Source organism: Rattus rattus, chromosome 3 (genome assembly GCF_011064425.1).
Source record: "Rattus rattus isolate New Zealand chromosome 3, Rrattus_CSIRO_v1, whole genome shotgun sequence".
Taxonomy (NCBI): domain Eukaryota; kingdom Metazoa; phylum Chordata; class Mammalia; order Rodentia; family Muridae; genus Rattus; species Rattus rattus.
In genome coordinates this window covers 24,525,794-24,539,102 of record NC_046156.1, presented here as the reverse complement: position 1 = coordinate 24,539,102, position 13,309 = coordinate 24,525,794, and positions in this window count along the sequence as shown.

The window sequence follows — 13,309 nt, the reverse complement described above, 5'->3', positions numbered from 1 at the left end:
CATGTGTGTGTGTGCGTGTGTGTGTGTGTGTGTGTGTGTGTGAAAGAGGTGGGGGACAGACAGAGACAGAGACAAAGAGAAAGAGAGAGAGGGAGAGAAGAGACAGAGACTGAGATACAGCGGGGAAGAGAATATTCCTCATATAAAGTTCATACAATGTTACTTGTATGTGCATGTATGTGCTGACAATTTGACATTGGATGATCAGTCAGTTTTTTTTCTTTTCTGAGAAAGATTATTTCTCTAAGTCTCAGGTTTCCTTGGCTGCCCCTAGCTCTTTATCATACATCTTTAAAACACATAAATGAGATGTTGCAAAAGCAGCAGAGTCCACAGTCTAAAAATAGAAAACTCAAATAGAACCTTTAAGAATCAACATTTTCAGATTCTGGTAAACATCTAAATTTGTTGCAAGTGAGTCATAATTTTTTAAAAGACAACTTATCTATACTCATCAGAACAGATCTGTGGCAGTATCCTTTGTCCTGGCCCTCCACCTCTCTGGTGCTTGCTATCCTGAACTGTGTAGCCACTGCTGCCCAGACAAGGCCCTGGAACTAAACTCTAGAAGCAGGGGCAGACCTTAACATCGAGAAGCTGCTTTTCTGTGTTCTAACCTGCCTCACCGACAAAGTGCTTTCTTCTTTTCTGTCTAATTCAGAATTCAGAAAGAGAGGAAAAAAATAGAGACTTTAGTATGGCCAGCAAACTACCCTTCCATTCTTTAGAAAGATTCTAGAGCAGCAATTCTCAACCTGTGGGTCCCACCTGCTAGGAGGGTCTAATGAAGTTTTCACAGTGGTCACATATAAGATATCTTGCATTTCAGATATTTACTTTATGATTCATAACAGTAGCAACATTAAAGTTATGGAATAGCAACAAAAATAATGTTATGGTTGGGGTCACCACAACATGAGGAACTGTATTAAAGGTTCATAGCATTAGGAAGGGTGAAAACCAGTTCTCTATACTGACAGATTAATGATTTATATTGATTTTGTTTATTTAACACGTGTTGTAAAATTATTTCCCTGTTCCAAATACTTTGATCTTATGACCTAGGCATTTCTAATACTTTCTCAGACACTGTGACTTGAGCCTTTAGTTTCATTAGGTAAAAGTCCCCACTTTCAATAAAATAGCATGTATTCATCACTTTATAGCTGATGTTTCAAGACATAGGACCTATAACAAATCCAAGAAGAGTTCGTCTGCAATACACTCAACCTCTCTGCTCTTTGATCCTTTCATGTTTAGAGCCAAACTCTCACTGAAATAGTTGTTATGTGGCATAAAGTAAAAGACCAAACGTCACTTTGCACCTCGTGGGACATCCAGCTCCACTGACTGAAAACATCGTAAGTTACGAAATTAGGGATCATTAATTAAACGTCCAGTGCTACTTTTCTGGACTTTAAAAAATAATGTTCCAATGCTCTCCCTTACCCAAGTTGAGCCAAAAATCATCTCTAGAAAGCTTCCTACAGATTCATCTTCCCTTTACTCTCAGTAAGCAGTCGTCTTCATCCCTGTACCTCAGGGTAAGTCACATACATGTGATCATCTTAATTCCTATGCAAACTAACCTTCCCCATACATTCTTTACCAGTTACTGAGAGATGCCCATAAAATCCCGTGTTCTGTTTACATATTTATATATGTTCCCTTTTAGTTTTTCTTACACGGGATTTACATGTTTTTAAAATTGTGCTAGAACATGATTTAAAATTTATAATTAAATGGTAAATTTCAGGCTCATTTATAAAGTCTTTCTTCAGATTTATTTTTGTCTGAATGTCTATTTTTCACATATTTATTCATCTGAGCAATTTTATTTTTGTTTGTACATGAGATGAAATATGCATCTATTTACTCTGCTCAACTTTTAATATTTATTTCAAATCTCTATAGTTATTGTAAACTTGACATTAGATGTCCATGAACTCTTTTGAACATGATATTTAATCCATTATTCAAGAATTAATGAACTTGGAAATTTTTACCTTCATAAATAGACAGTAGGGGTATTTTATTTCCCATTGGAAACTTTAGAAATTCCCAAAATTACTTAATCAATTAATTGATTTTTCATAGAGTTGCCATTTGGTGAGGCTATTCTCCTTTGTATCATTTCTTTGTGTGCATGTCTGAACGTTTGAAGAAGTAGTTAGTGGCTCTCCAGTCTTTGCTGACTGTCTTTATCTGGAAACACTCTTTCCCCAACACCCCATCCCGACATGCTGATAATGGAGCATGGTGCAAAGATTAGCTTGTTGCTGGGCTCTTAGTAGATTGGCCTTTTGCCTAAATTCATAGGTGGGTGAGTCTGAAGTCCGTTTCTACAGAAGTCAGTCCTAAGCTCAGAACCACAGGGTACACCCCTTGCAGCTTCAGAACTGGACTTGGATCGCTATGATGAGTACAGTCCTGGATCCAGCCACCTCGGGGCTTCCTGAAGCCTGATTCTGTAGAGTCTTAAAGAGAAACGAATTTAAGAACATAAATAATATCCACTTGTTAGTGAGAACATACAGGGCAAGTCCTTTTGGATCTGAGTTACCTCACTCAGGATGATATCATCTAGTTCCATCCATTTGCCTGCAAAACTCAGGATGTCCTCATTCTTACAGATTACCCAAGATGTAGTCACTCAGAACTCAACAAGCTGAAGGGCCCAAGTGAGGACTCCTCAGTCCCACTTGGGAGGGAAAATAAAGCAACCACAAGGGGGGAAGGAGGAAGGGAAAGAGGAGGGAGGGGGTTGGGGGAGCACTGAAGCCCTGAGGGCCAGCAGAAAGAATGAAAACAGGCAACCTCGGGAGGAAGGAGGTTGGGAAGATCCTCCAGAATGTACCAGGGACCTGGGAAGTAGAAGCTCTCAGAACTCAAAGGAGAGGGTACCCTAGATGAAATGCACTACAGTGAAGAGAGAGGGAACTTGTTGATCCCACCTCCAGCAGAAAAACAGGACATCAAGTGAGGAATGAGGTTGCTATCCCACAGTCAAAACTCTGACCCATAATTCTTCCTGTCTGAAAGAAATGCAGGGATGGAAACGGAGAAGAGCCTGAGGAAAGGAAGCTCCAGCGACAGGTTCAAAGTGGGATCCAGCTCAAGGGGAGGCCCAAAGTCCTGACACCGTTACTGAGGTTCTGGGGCACTCACAAAAAGGGACCTATCATGACTGCCCTCCAAAAGACCCAGCCAGCAGCTGAAAGAGTCAGATGCAGATATGTGCACCCAACCAACAGAGGCTGCTGATCCCTCTGGTTGAATTAGGGAGGGGAATAAAATCTGGAGTGTAAAAGTAAAAAAAAAATAGTAAATAAAAAAGAACATAAGTAAGCCCTAGGAAGGAGTCATTGATAATTGACAGCAGCTAGGGGAAGAAGGGTCCATTCCCCTTAGGGATGGAGCTCAGCCTATGCACACAGGCGCACTGTGTAGACTCGGGGGTTTTCAAATGATCACATGAAGTTGGCAGTAGAAAGCAATGGGGATAGGAAGAATTAAAGGAGTAGTAAAACACATAATATTGCAACTATAAAATTATTGAACAATAAAAACTTAAAAAACAAATATTTTATTAGCTAATGTTTGTGTAGTGTATTCAATTGTTTTGAAGGTCTTTGCATATGAGACGGTAATCATGAAGGGAAATCTCTAACAGCAAAAGTAGTGAACGAATTTAAACTCACACTCCTTGTTAAATAGGATTCTTAAACTAGAAAGAATACATATATGTGTTGTTTTGTTTGAAATGGCAATTCAGTGAAGATACATTATAAAATGTTATTTTTTTTTACACTTTAGACATCCTGTTTTGGAAAAGAAGACCATAAAAAACACTATTTGGAGTCAGGATAGGAAATAAGGCGGGTCACTGAACGAGTAACATAAATTTTATTACCATTATTATTTTGGGGTGGTGAGGTAAAGAAACGAGAATGTTTGGCAAGTGTTCTACTGAGCTGTACCCCTGGACAACAGAAACCTAAATTCTGCTTAAAATACAACTGTCATAAAAGAAGTAATCTTTTATAATTCAAGAAGTCATCTTAAGGTTGATTCTAAAGTACTGTGTAACTATAGCAGAACTAGGTACACGAAGGCAAGTACTTGTTTAAACACATTTGCTTGAGGAATTGTGGGGAAATATCATTTATGATTTTATCAATATCCCTTCATAGTTGAAGGCAGAGAATTTTCCAAATCCATTTCAGACAGAATATTTAGCAATGGGGTGAACGATAATGTTCCTGCATGTAAGCCTTTAAAGTGGAGTACCACAAAGCTGTTGGCTAGACACGGGTAACTCTGTCTCGTGGCCAAAATGTTCACTCACATCTCAGCTTAACACTAATAAAATTACTACCATTTTTAAACTCACCAAAAAATAATTCTTTTAATTTGTCTGATAGATTGGAATTGATCTTCACATGTATGAAGATATTTATCTGCTTTTAGTTTAATCAATCTTACCATTCACATAATGTAATATAAAATATGGACTTTAAAATTTATTATGAAAATAGAGGGCGAAAGGCTACTTAATAATGGTTAATAACCTAGGTATACATGATAAAAGAGAAGAAAATATTCATTATTGCTAATCATTCTTAGAGCTAGTTTTGAGAGCATCTTGGTGTTTTAAAACCTCTGATCTGGGCCAGAGAGCAGACAGTTAGCTTAGCTCTTAGCATTTGTTGCTCTTATGGAAGACACAGGCTCAGTTCCCAGCACTGACATGGTTGGCTCACACACATCAACAATTCCTGCCTCAGAAGATCTGAAGCATTCCTCTGACCTCCAAGGAAGACACACACACACACACACACACACACACACACACACACACACACACACTGCACATGCATATATGTAGACAAAGCACTCATCACATAAAAACAAATCTAAAAATCCTTTACCCACAATTAATTCAATATTCCATTCACCTTTAACCAGGTCCAGACTGGTTGACAATTTCCACTATTAGGAAATTCCAAAATGTACTCTATTGGTCACCAATTATTAATTATTTTTATTACATCCTAAAAAAAGTCTGAAAACCTCTCTGAAGAAGCTCCTGGACTCTGGACTGATTGTTTTACACCTTCAGGAGGCAGCAATTAGACCTCCCACTGCTCATAGCCAGTGTGCTTGTCATCTGACCATGGTTTGATGGGACTCCCAATGCCCAGACATTAATTCCAACTTTCAATTCAACAGGACAATTAGTTGTAAAGTCTCTGGGGGTCATTTTGTTGTTGATGAACTTTTGTTTGTTTGTTTGTTTAGAGTGTACATCATTAAACATGCAGGAAAATAAAGGGCTAGGCATAGCTGAAGGTCTCCAATCTCAGAGTGAGATTTCAACTGATAGGTTAACATTTTAAAAGTATAAAACTGCTTAGTCGAGGAATTTAGAATGTTAAATCATTCTACGTGTAAACCATAAATTATGTCAACATTTATATACTTATCAAACCACTCTTGTTATACAAACTTATTCTTGTTTAGTTTAGTTCACACTGTCATCAGCTGTAAGGCTACATTGTAATAGAAAATAATCACACTGTACCAGGATGTATGTGTGTGTATATTTGTGTGTGTGTGTGTGTGTGTGTGTGTGTGTGTGTGTGTGTGTGTGTGTGTGTGTGTGTTTGATACAGGGTAATGGTTTGGTACAGAAATATGGTTTTCACTTTCACAGAGTACGAAAAGACAGCAGCATGTGCTTATTAAAAAGGCAGAGCAGGAAGCACCAGCAGGCTAAGTGAGCGGCTGTAAAACTACTGTTACTTCAGTGATGTAAGAAATGGGCAACCTGACAGGTCTGACCTCAGAAGTCATCTACACATGAAAAACTGCATGCAAGAGGCATGTCTGAAATTGAAAGCACATGCTGGGTGCAGTGGGCAGATTTGTTTCTATTCTTGCTTTAAAGACGTATTGTAATTTGACTACAAATGTGAGGAAAAAAATACTCTGTAGAAAGCTAAAGAAGCAGGGTGGGGACTTAGGTGGAAAGAACAAACACGAGGAGATGCTTCCTTGTTCTAGTTAATAATGTGGAACGTGAGCTTCTTTTTCCATTCAACCTTCTCCATACTCAACCCACTGCCAGGTACCTCAAGTGATTTCTCTGCCCTTACGAGTTGAAGTATTCCGCTGACTCCTTAAAACTGAAGATACTTCCCCACTTTAAAAACTCAAAGAACTGAGAGACAGATCTGTTAGTAGGAGTACCTTGTGTCCATTGTAGGAGCCATTAGAAGTAGCAATCGTTTAGAACAGAGGCAGAAGGAACACCCATACAGAGCCTGCCCCACATGTGGCCCATACATATACAGCCACCAAACTAGATAAGATGGGTGAAGCAAAGAAGTGCAGGCCGACAGGAGCCAGATGTAGATCTCTCCTGAGAGACACAGCCAGAATACAGCAAATACAGAGGCGAATGCCAGCAGTAAACCACTGAACTGAGAACAGGACCCCCTTTGAAGGAAACAGAGAAAGGACTAAAAGAGCATGAAGGGGCTCGAGACCCCATATGTACAAAAATGCCAAGCAACCAGAGCTTCCAGGGACTAAGCCACTACCCAAAGACTATACATGGACTGACCCTGGACTCTGACCTCATAGGTAGCAATGAATATCATAGTAAGAGCACCAGTGGAAGGGAAAGCCCTGGGTCCTGCTAAGACTGAACTCCCAGTGAACTAGACTGTTGGGGGGAGGACGGCAAGGGGGGGAGGATGGGGAGGGGAACAACCATAAGGAAGGGGAGGGGGGAGAGGGAATGTTTGCCCGGAAACTGGGAAAGGGAATAACAATAGAAATGTAAATAAGAAATACCCGTTAATAAAGATGAAAAAAATAAAAGTGAGAATTTAAAGAAAAAGAAGTAGCAATCGTTAACTGCCATTGACGATAGGTGAATTTGAGGAATCAACATAACATGTCTGCTTTTACATATGTTTAAAAGTCCTTAAATAAAATACCAAGCACTAATGAACAGAAAGGATGCTACTACCTAGGTGAAGAAGTTGGTCAGGAGTAGTGATACAAATTTACCCAGGATGATGAGTAACTACTGAGTTTGACTCTCAGCAAACATGGCCCAGGCCATGATGCACATCGATATGTGTGTGTGTGTGTGTGTGTGTGTGTGTGTGTGTGTGTGTGTGTGTGTGTGTGTGTGTGTGTATGTGTATGTATATGTATATATGTCTATATATATGTGTGTGTGTGTCTGTATATGTATATATGTGTATGTGTGTATATATATATTTAAACAGCAGAAAAGCAATATACCGTACCTCTACCTTTTGTTTGGTGCTATTTCCATTTACTTCGACAAATCAGTTTATTCTGTTTTGCTATTTTATCTACAGAAATAAACTAACAATGCTTTCAGAATTATGCCTGAAGAGTAAAAGGAAAATTTTACTTTTGAAATCACTTTTCTAAAAATTGTTAATCAACACAAATGTCCAACAGAATAGAGAAGCCTCAATGCTTCTCTAGCTATAAAGATTTTTGCATGTTATTATAACAATAGATCATAGCAAAACTAATTTTTAAGTCGCTGATCTTGAGAGATATTGGTTAATGTCTCCTTCTTCTTTGAGAAGTTGATTATTCCTTATGGGTTGGTGGATATGCTGCTAAGGGGAGGAAAATCCTGTTCTGACTACACACTCATAGTCACGCTCAGGTCATAGACGGCAGCACACAGTAAATGACGTCATTGCTTCTCATCTTGTTTAATTCTGAATGTTTAAATGTGCAAACAAGAAGCAATTACAACACAGAAGTACTATTTTCAATCTCTAAGTCAGTGATGAGGCAATCCTTGGTGCTGGGTTACTTTTACTGTTCTGGAGTATTTTCTGAGTTTAAAGCAGGTACGATTTTAAAATAAACTTCCTATTAGAAGGGACTTAGATACAGATACATTGGGAAGACATTACAAAGGGTCTTCATAACTTTACCCTTGGTGTTTTCAGTTACGAATGCTATATTGGTGTACACACCCTCCACAGCCAGTGAGTCAATATGAATAAATTGCTATTTTGTTTTATTATATTTAGTTAATATTTTTGACTAAAGTTTAGAGTTTCCTCTTGTTTTACCTTTGTGTTTTTTCTGTTCCATAAAAAATACCAAGCTGCATGTCTTTGGGGATTCTCTTATGTTAGAGTTTCTTAAACTTTGTGTTTAGATGACCTGTCTAATACACTGTCCTTCAGATGAGATTCCATCTGGCATTTTTCTCATGACAAGAGGGGCAGTATGCATATTGTCACAGAGAAAATAATAAAAATTGATTAACTTTTCACATGATATGAAGGGGTTTATACCACCAATGTGATTCACCAGTACTGACACTGACCCTGGCAAGTGTCTAATTTTGTTCACTATAAAGTCAATAGCACCCAGCATATAGAATACATGGAGGGAAAATGATTGGCAACCTTATTAAAACCTTTCACTGTGAAATACTGAGAACTCCTAAAGGATAATAAAATAAAAGTGTGAGGGAGGGCATATTTACAAACCATGACCCAACAGAAGAATGGGTAAATAACACACAAATATGGAAAGAAAAAGAATAAATGAGAAAATTAGTGACAAGTAGAAGACATCAAGAGACAGCTCAGTAAGAGGAGTATCCAGTAGGTACATGAGGAGTTCTGAGCATTTTTGCCATAAGTAGTGCAAGTTCCAAGTGCAATGCCAATTGCCACTCACCATTAAATGAATAAAATAAAGTGATGCTACCAAATACATTTTTGGTAAAAATTATATATATATATATAATTATATAATATAAAATATATATATATAATATATATATTACTGTATACAAGTATATAAAAAATTTTTGCAGGTTCTTTAAACTGCTAAGCAAGCAGCTACCAAAAGAGCCATCAATGGTCACCTGAGCAGATATCATGAAGGATTTAAAGCTCACTCTCATCTTAAATGGTGCTTAGATCTTTAATAGATTCTTGAGTTAGTGTATTTATTTTCTTTAAACCAGACATGCAAAGATGCTTAATCATGGGGGCTGTGTAAATAGGTGGTGATATTATTAATACTTCCCAGGCCCTCCCTTGTCTACTGTAGTTGTGCTTGCCCATGAGGAGAACATGAATTGTACCCTAGATGTCTAGACTCAATGATGGATGGGGTTCTACAGTTTCTCTCCACAAATTCAGCACCAAGTCTGTCAATCAGAGACTGAACACAAGTGAGTCAGTATTGGAGGCTGGGAAAATCCTTTCAGATGACAGAGCATGTGAATGCAATGGGGTCTAGTCCTTTTCTAGGCCCCGGGAAAGAGGCTGTAGCTGGACCCATGCTGTTTCTCAAGCCTGTCTCAGCCTGCACTGGGACAAGGAACCATAGAGTTCTTTGGTCTGGTCCTCACAGGTGCTTATGTCTGGTGTTGAGCTGAGGATGGTGGGAACCTGATGGGTGACAGCTTTCAATGCTAGGAATCCATCTGAGATCAACCCTACCTTGTGGCTCAGGAAGCAATCCCTCTGAGAGCTTAGCTTTTGAGGTCGGTGTACTTTGTTCCCCTCTACGTCATACCATCCACTCTACAGTACTTGTGGTACTCTGTGCGCTTGTGTCTGACTTGCCAATGAACCAGATTTGACTCTTGCACTAGCTTTCTACTGAATCAGTTCAGCAGATATCTGTGGATTCTCAGAGATAGGCATGTGTAGGGAGCATACATGCAGAAGAGTTAAAGATGTCATCGAAGGATATGCCATGCATCCATGTTTGTTACAGCACTATTCCCAATAGCTAAGATATGGGACCAGACTTGCTGCTCTCAAGAGATACACAGGAAAAGAAGAAAGCACATGTATACACATGTAAATATATACAGATATAACAGAGTTTCATTTAATGAAATCATGCCATTTTCTACAAAATAAATAGTAGAGGAATCATGCTATGCACAATAAATAAAAGAAAAACAAGTATCACATGCTTTTGTATGTAGACATAAACCCAAAATGAATGGGAAAAAAGAAAGTAAACCCAGCACAGAATAATAATTATGCAGGAATGTAAAGGATGCTCGCAAGAGGTTAGGACAAGAAATGAAAGACGCCTGGATGGTTGTGACCAACGCTCACTGTATTTATGGAATACCAAGTGATTCCGCTAATGTAGATGTTTTAGTCAAAAATGGATGTTAAAACACCTTAAATCTATACAATGTTTTATCAATGCCACCCCCAACAAGCTAAGTAAATAGGCTCGTGGGCTCTGAGTTTTCCTTGGCAACAGATTCTACAGAAGGGATTCAATTGCCATCTTGTTTCTAGCTGCCAGGAAGGTGGGACTTTCTTACACACCGTCTTGCATGTATGTCCTACTATACCTTGATCTTCTTGACAATAATAGGCTGAACTGTTGAAGAAGCCTCTCCCTCCCCATATTTATAATTGAGCTTAATGCGAGGATAAAATTGAAAAACAGAGATGTTTGTGGAACTTCTGAAAATGTTTCTTTGATACTAAGCATGAGGGAAGTGAATTGCTAAAGTATTTTGGAGGAATGATTGATTGCTAATTCGTTAGTGATAACATTTTTCTCACTTGTAGGACATAACTACCAATGGGTGGAAGTGGAATTTTCCTCGGCAGGTTACTGTACAGAGAGGGCAGAACCAGTATGTAATTTTCAGGGAACCATAATCACATTACATTTTAGAGATTGACTTTATTCAAGTTTGTATTTGAGTTTGTTTATAGCCAGAAACTAGAAACAATCTAGATATGCCTCAAATGGAAAATGGATAAAGAAACTATGGAAGATCTATATAATGGAGTCCTATTCCACTATTAAAAACAAGCACAGCGTGGATGTTTGCAGGGAAATGGGTGGGACTTGAGAATATCATACTGAATGAGGTAACTCGGTCCCAAAGGGATATATGTGGTATGTGCTCACTTATAAATGGATATTAACCAAAACATACAGGTACCGTGCTACACTCCACACACCCAAAGAAACTAAGCAAACACTAAGCTTATATTCTTGAAAATTTGGGGCGAAACAATGAATTTCAAGTCCTTCAGAATTACAAAATTACATCAAAGTTTTTCTTTTTATTAATTTTTATTTATTTATATTCTAAATGTTGCCCCCTTCCCAGTCCCCCTCCCATTTGCCTCTGAAAATGTGTTCACTCACCCACCCATCCATTCCCCCTTTCCAAACTACCTAACCCTACATCACCCATCACCCTCCGCCCAGCATCCCCCTTCCCTGGGGCATCACGTCTCTACAGGATTAGGTGCATCCTCTCCCACTAAGGCCAGACAAGGCAGTCCACTGTTACATATGTTCCAGACAGGCCATGGACCAGCCTATGTATGCTCTTTGGTTGGTGGCTTAGTCTCTGGGCACTCTGAGGGGTCTGGGACTTGAGGGCTCTCAGGGACAAAAATAGAGCAAAGAAAGGCCATCAAGTGACCAGCCCAACTTAGGATCCATTCCATGGACAAGTACCGAACCCTAAGGCAATTACTGCTGCTGTGTTATCCTCTTTATTTAAGCACAGATGAAACTGAACACCATTGTGCTTCAAGTTAATCAGTAGCCTATGCAGTCTGTTCACTAAACTACTTTCTAAATTCTAACAGATCTAAACAGTGTCCAGAATCCAGAATCCAGACTGAGTGTACCCTGCTACAAGTTGAAGGAAATAATTTTCATTTATCGGATAACTACTTTATATTTCGGTGAATTTATTTTTACGCAGGCATGTAAGGATCATTCTGTTTTCTATTAATCTATATCTAGTCTTTCTGAATGTGTAGATGATAGTGACTGATGTACTCTTCAAACACAGATTTTCACACTATAAAACCTTCAGCATCACTTCTTACTATATGGTCACACAGACCCTCCGTGATACATTGTTTTGCACAATACTTGGGAGGTTGCATAGGTCCCCTCCTGATAAATACTATTAAAACATTTTATCTGGTAATTGTCTAAATTCATTTTGAAGCCAAAACTATGAATAAAGTTTGGAAATATTAAAAAGCTATTTTTATTAAAACTTTGAGAATCGTAATGTATGTGTGCAGTAATTGATTAACAATTTATGTATTTATTGAAGTCAGTATTAATAGGATATTATAAAATTGATTTCAGATTTGGGCTGCTCTGGGATCAAATGTCAGCCCCCACTGTCCATGTTTGTAGATGTATATTCACCACTAAGATGTATATGCATATATACATATCATCATTACAAAATGTACACACTAAAATAGTAATATCAGTTCTACGCTAAGAGATCACATCCTTGTAGTGCTAAGTATTTGAAATGAATAATAAATAAATAAATCTATCAACTAAATGCAAATCTATGTTTTCTAAATAAGGCTTCATGGCCTTAAGCAGTGCGCAAGGCATCATGGTGCACACGCCTGATTAATGCCAGTAATATAATCTGCCACAGCTTGAAACCAGCCATTGCCTGAGGACTCCTGTCCATGCGTCTCTTGCTGCCATAGCTCACTTTTAAATTCTCGAGGGTGAATTCACATGAGTCCCTTCTGATAATTTCCCCCTCTGCCAGAAATGACCAATGTTTCCTTAAAAATACCTACAGAAGTCCGCTGCCCTACAAAATGTCTGGGTGACTATGATGATCTTCATGGCTTCAAATAAAACACACAGGGTTGCAAATAACTCTCAGTGTTCCTTTTCCTACAAAACCAGATTTAGCTTGCCCAATTGTTCCTGATCTAACCTACCTTTCTTAATGTTTCAAATGCTGTATTTAACTCATCTCCCTCTGCTCTCCTCCTTATCAGCATTAAGTCCAGTTTCTACTTCTCAGGCGTCCATTTGTCCTTCGGCAGAATAGGGATTCAAAATCAAACATAACAATCGCAAGTCCATAGTTACTGACTGATGGAGCCATTCATCTGATTCTATTTATGGACAGCAGGTATTTTAGCTATGAAGTAAGAGCCCAACCAGCTTGGTTCTGACACCAGCCCTATCAATGACAGGCCCAGTAAGTCTTCGTCATTCTAATCTTTGTCTCCCACTAACAATACCCCATTTCACTTCATCCAACATAAGGCTTTCACATTATAACTTTTGGAAATCAAAATGCAGCAAACGGTGATGATGTTGAATCTTGACACCGACATGTCGGTGGTGTTGACGTTTTGACATATCTTATATCGCTCAGACATGTGGAAACAAATATACACACATTGAACCCAGTCACTCAAGGGCTACTTCCCCT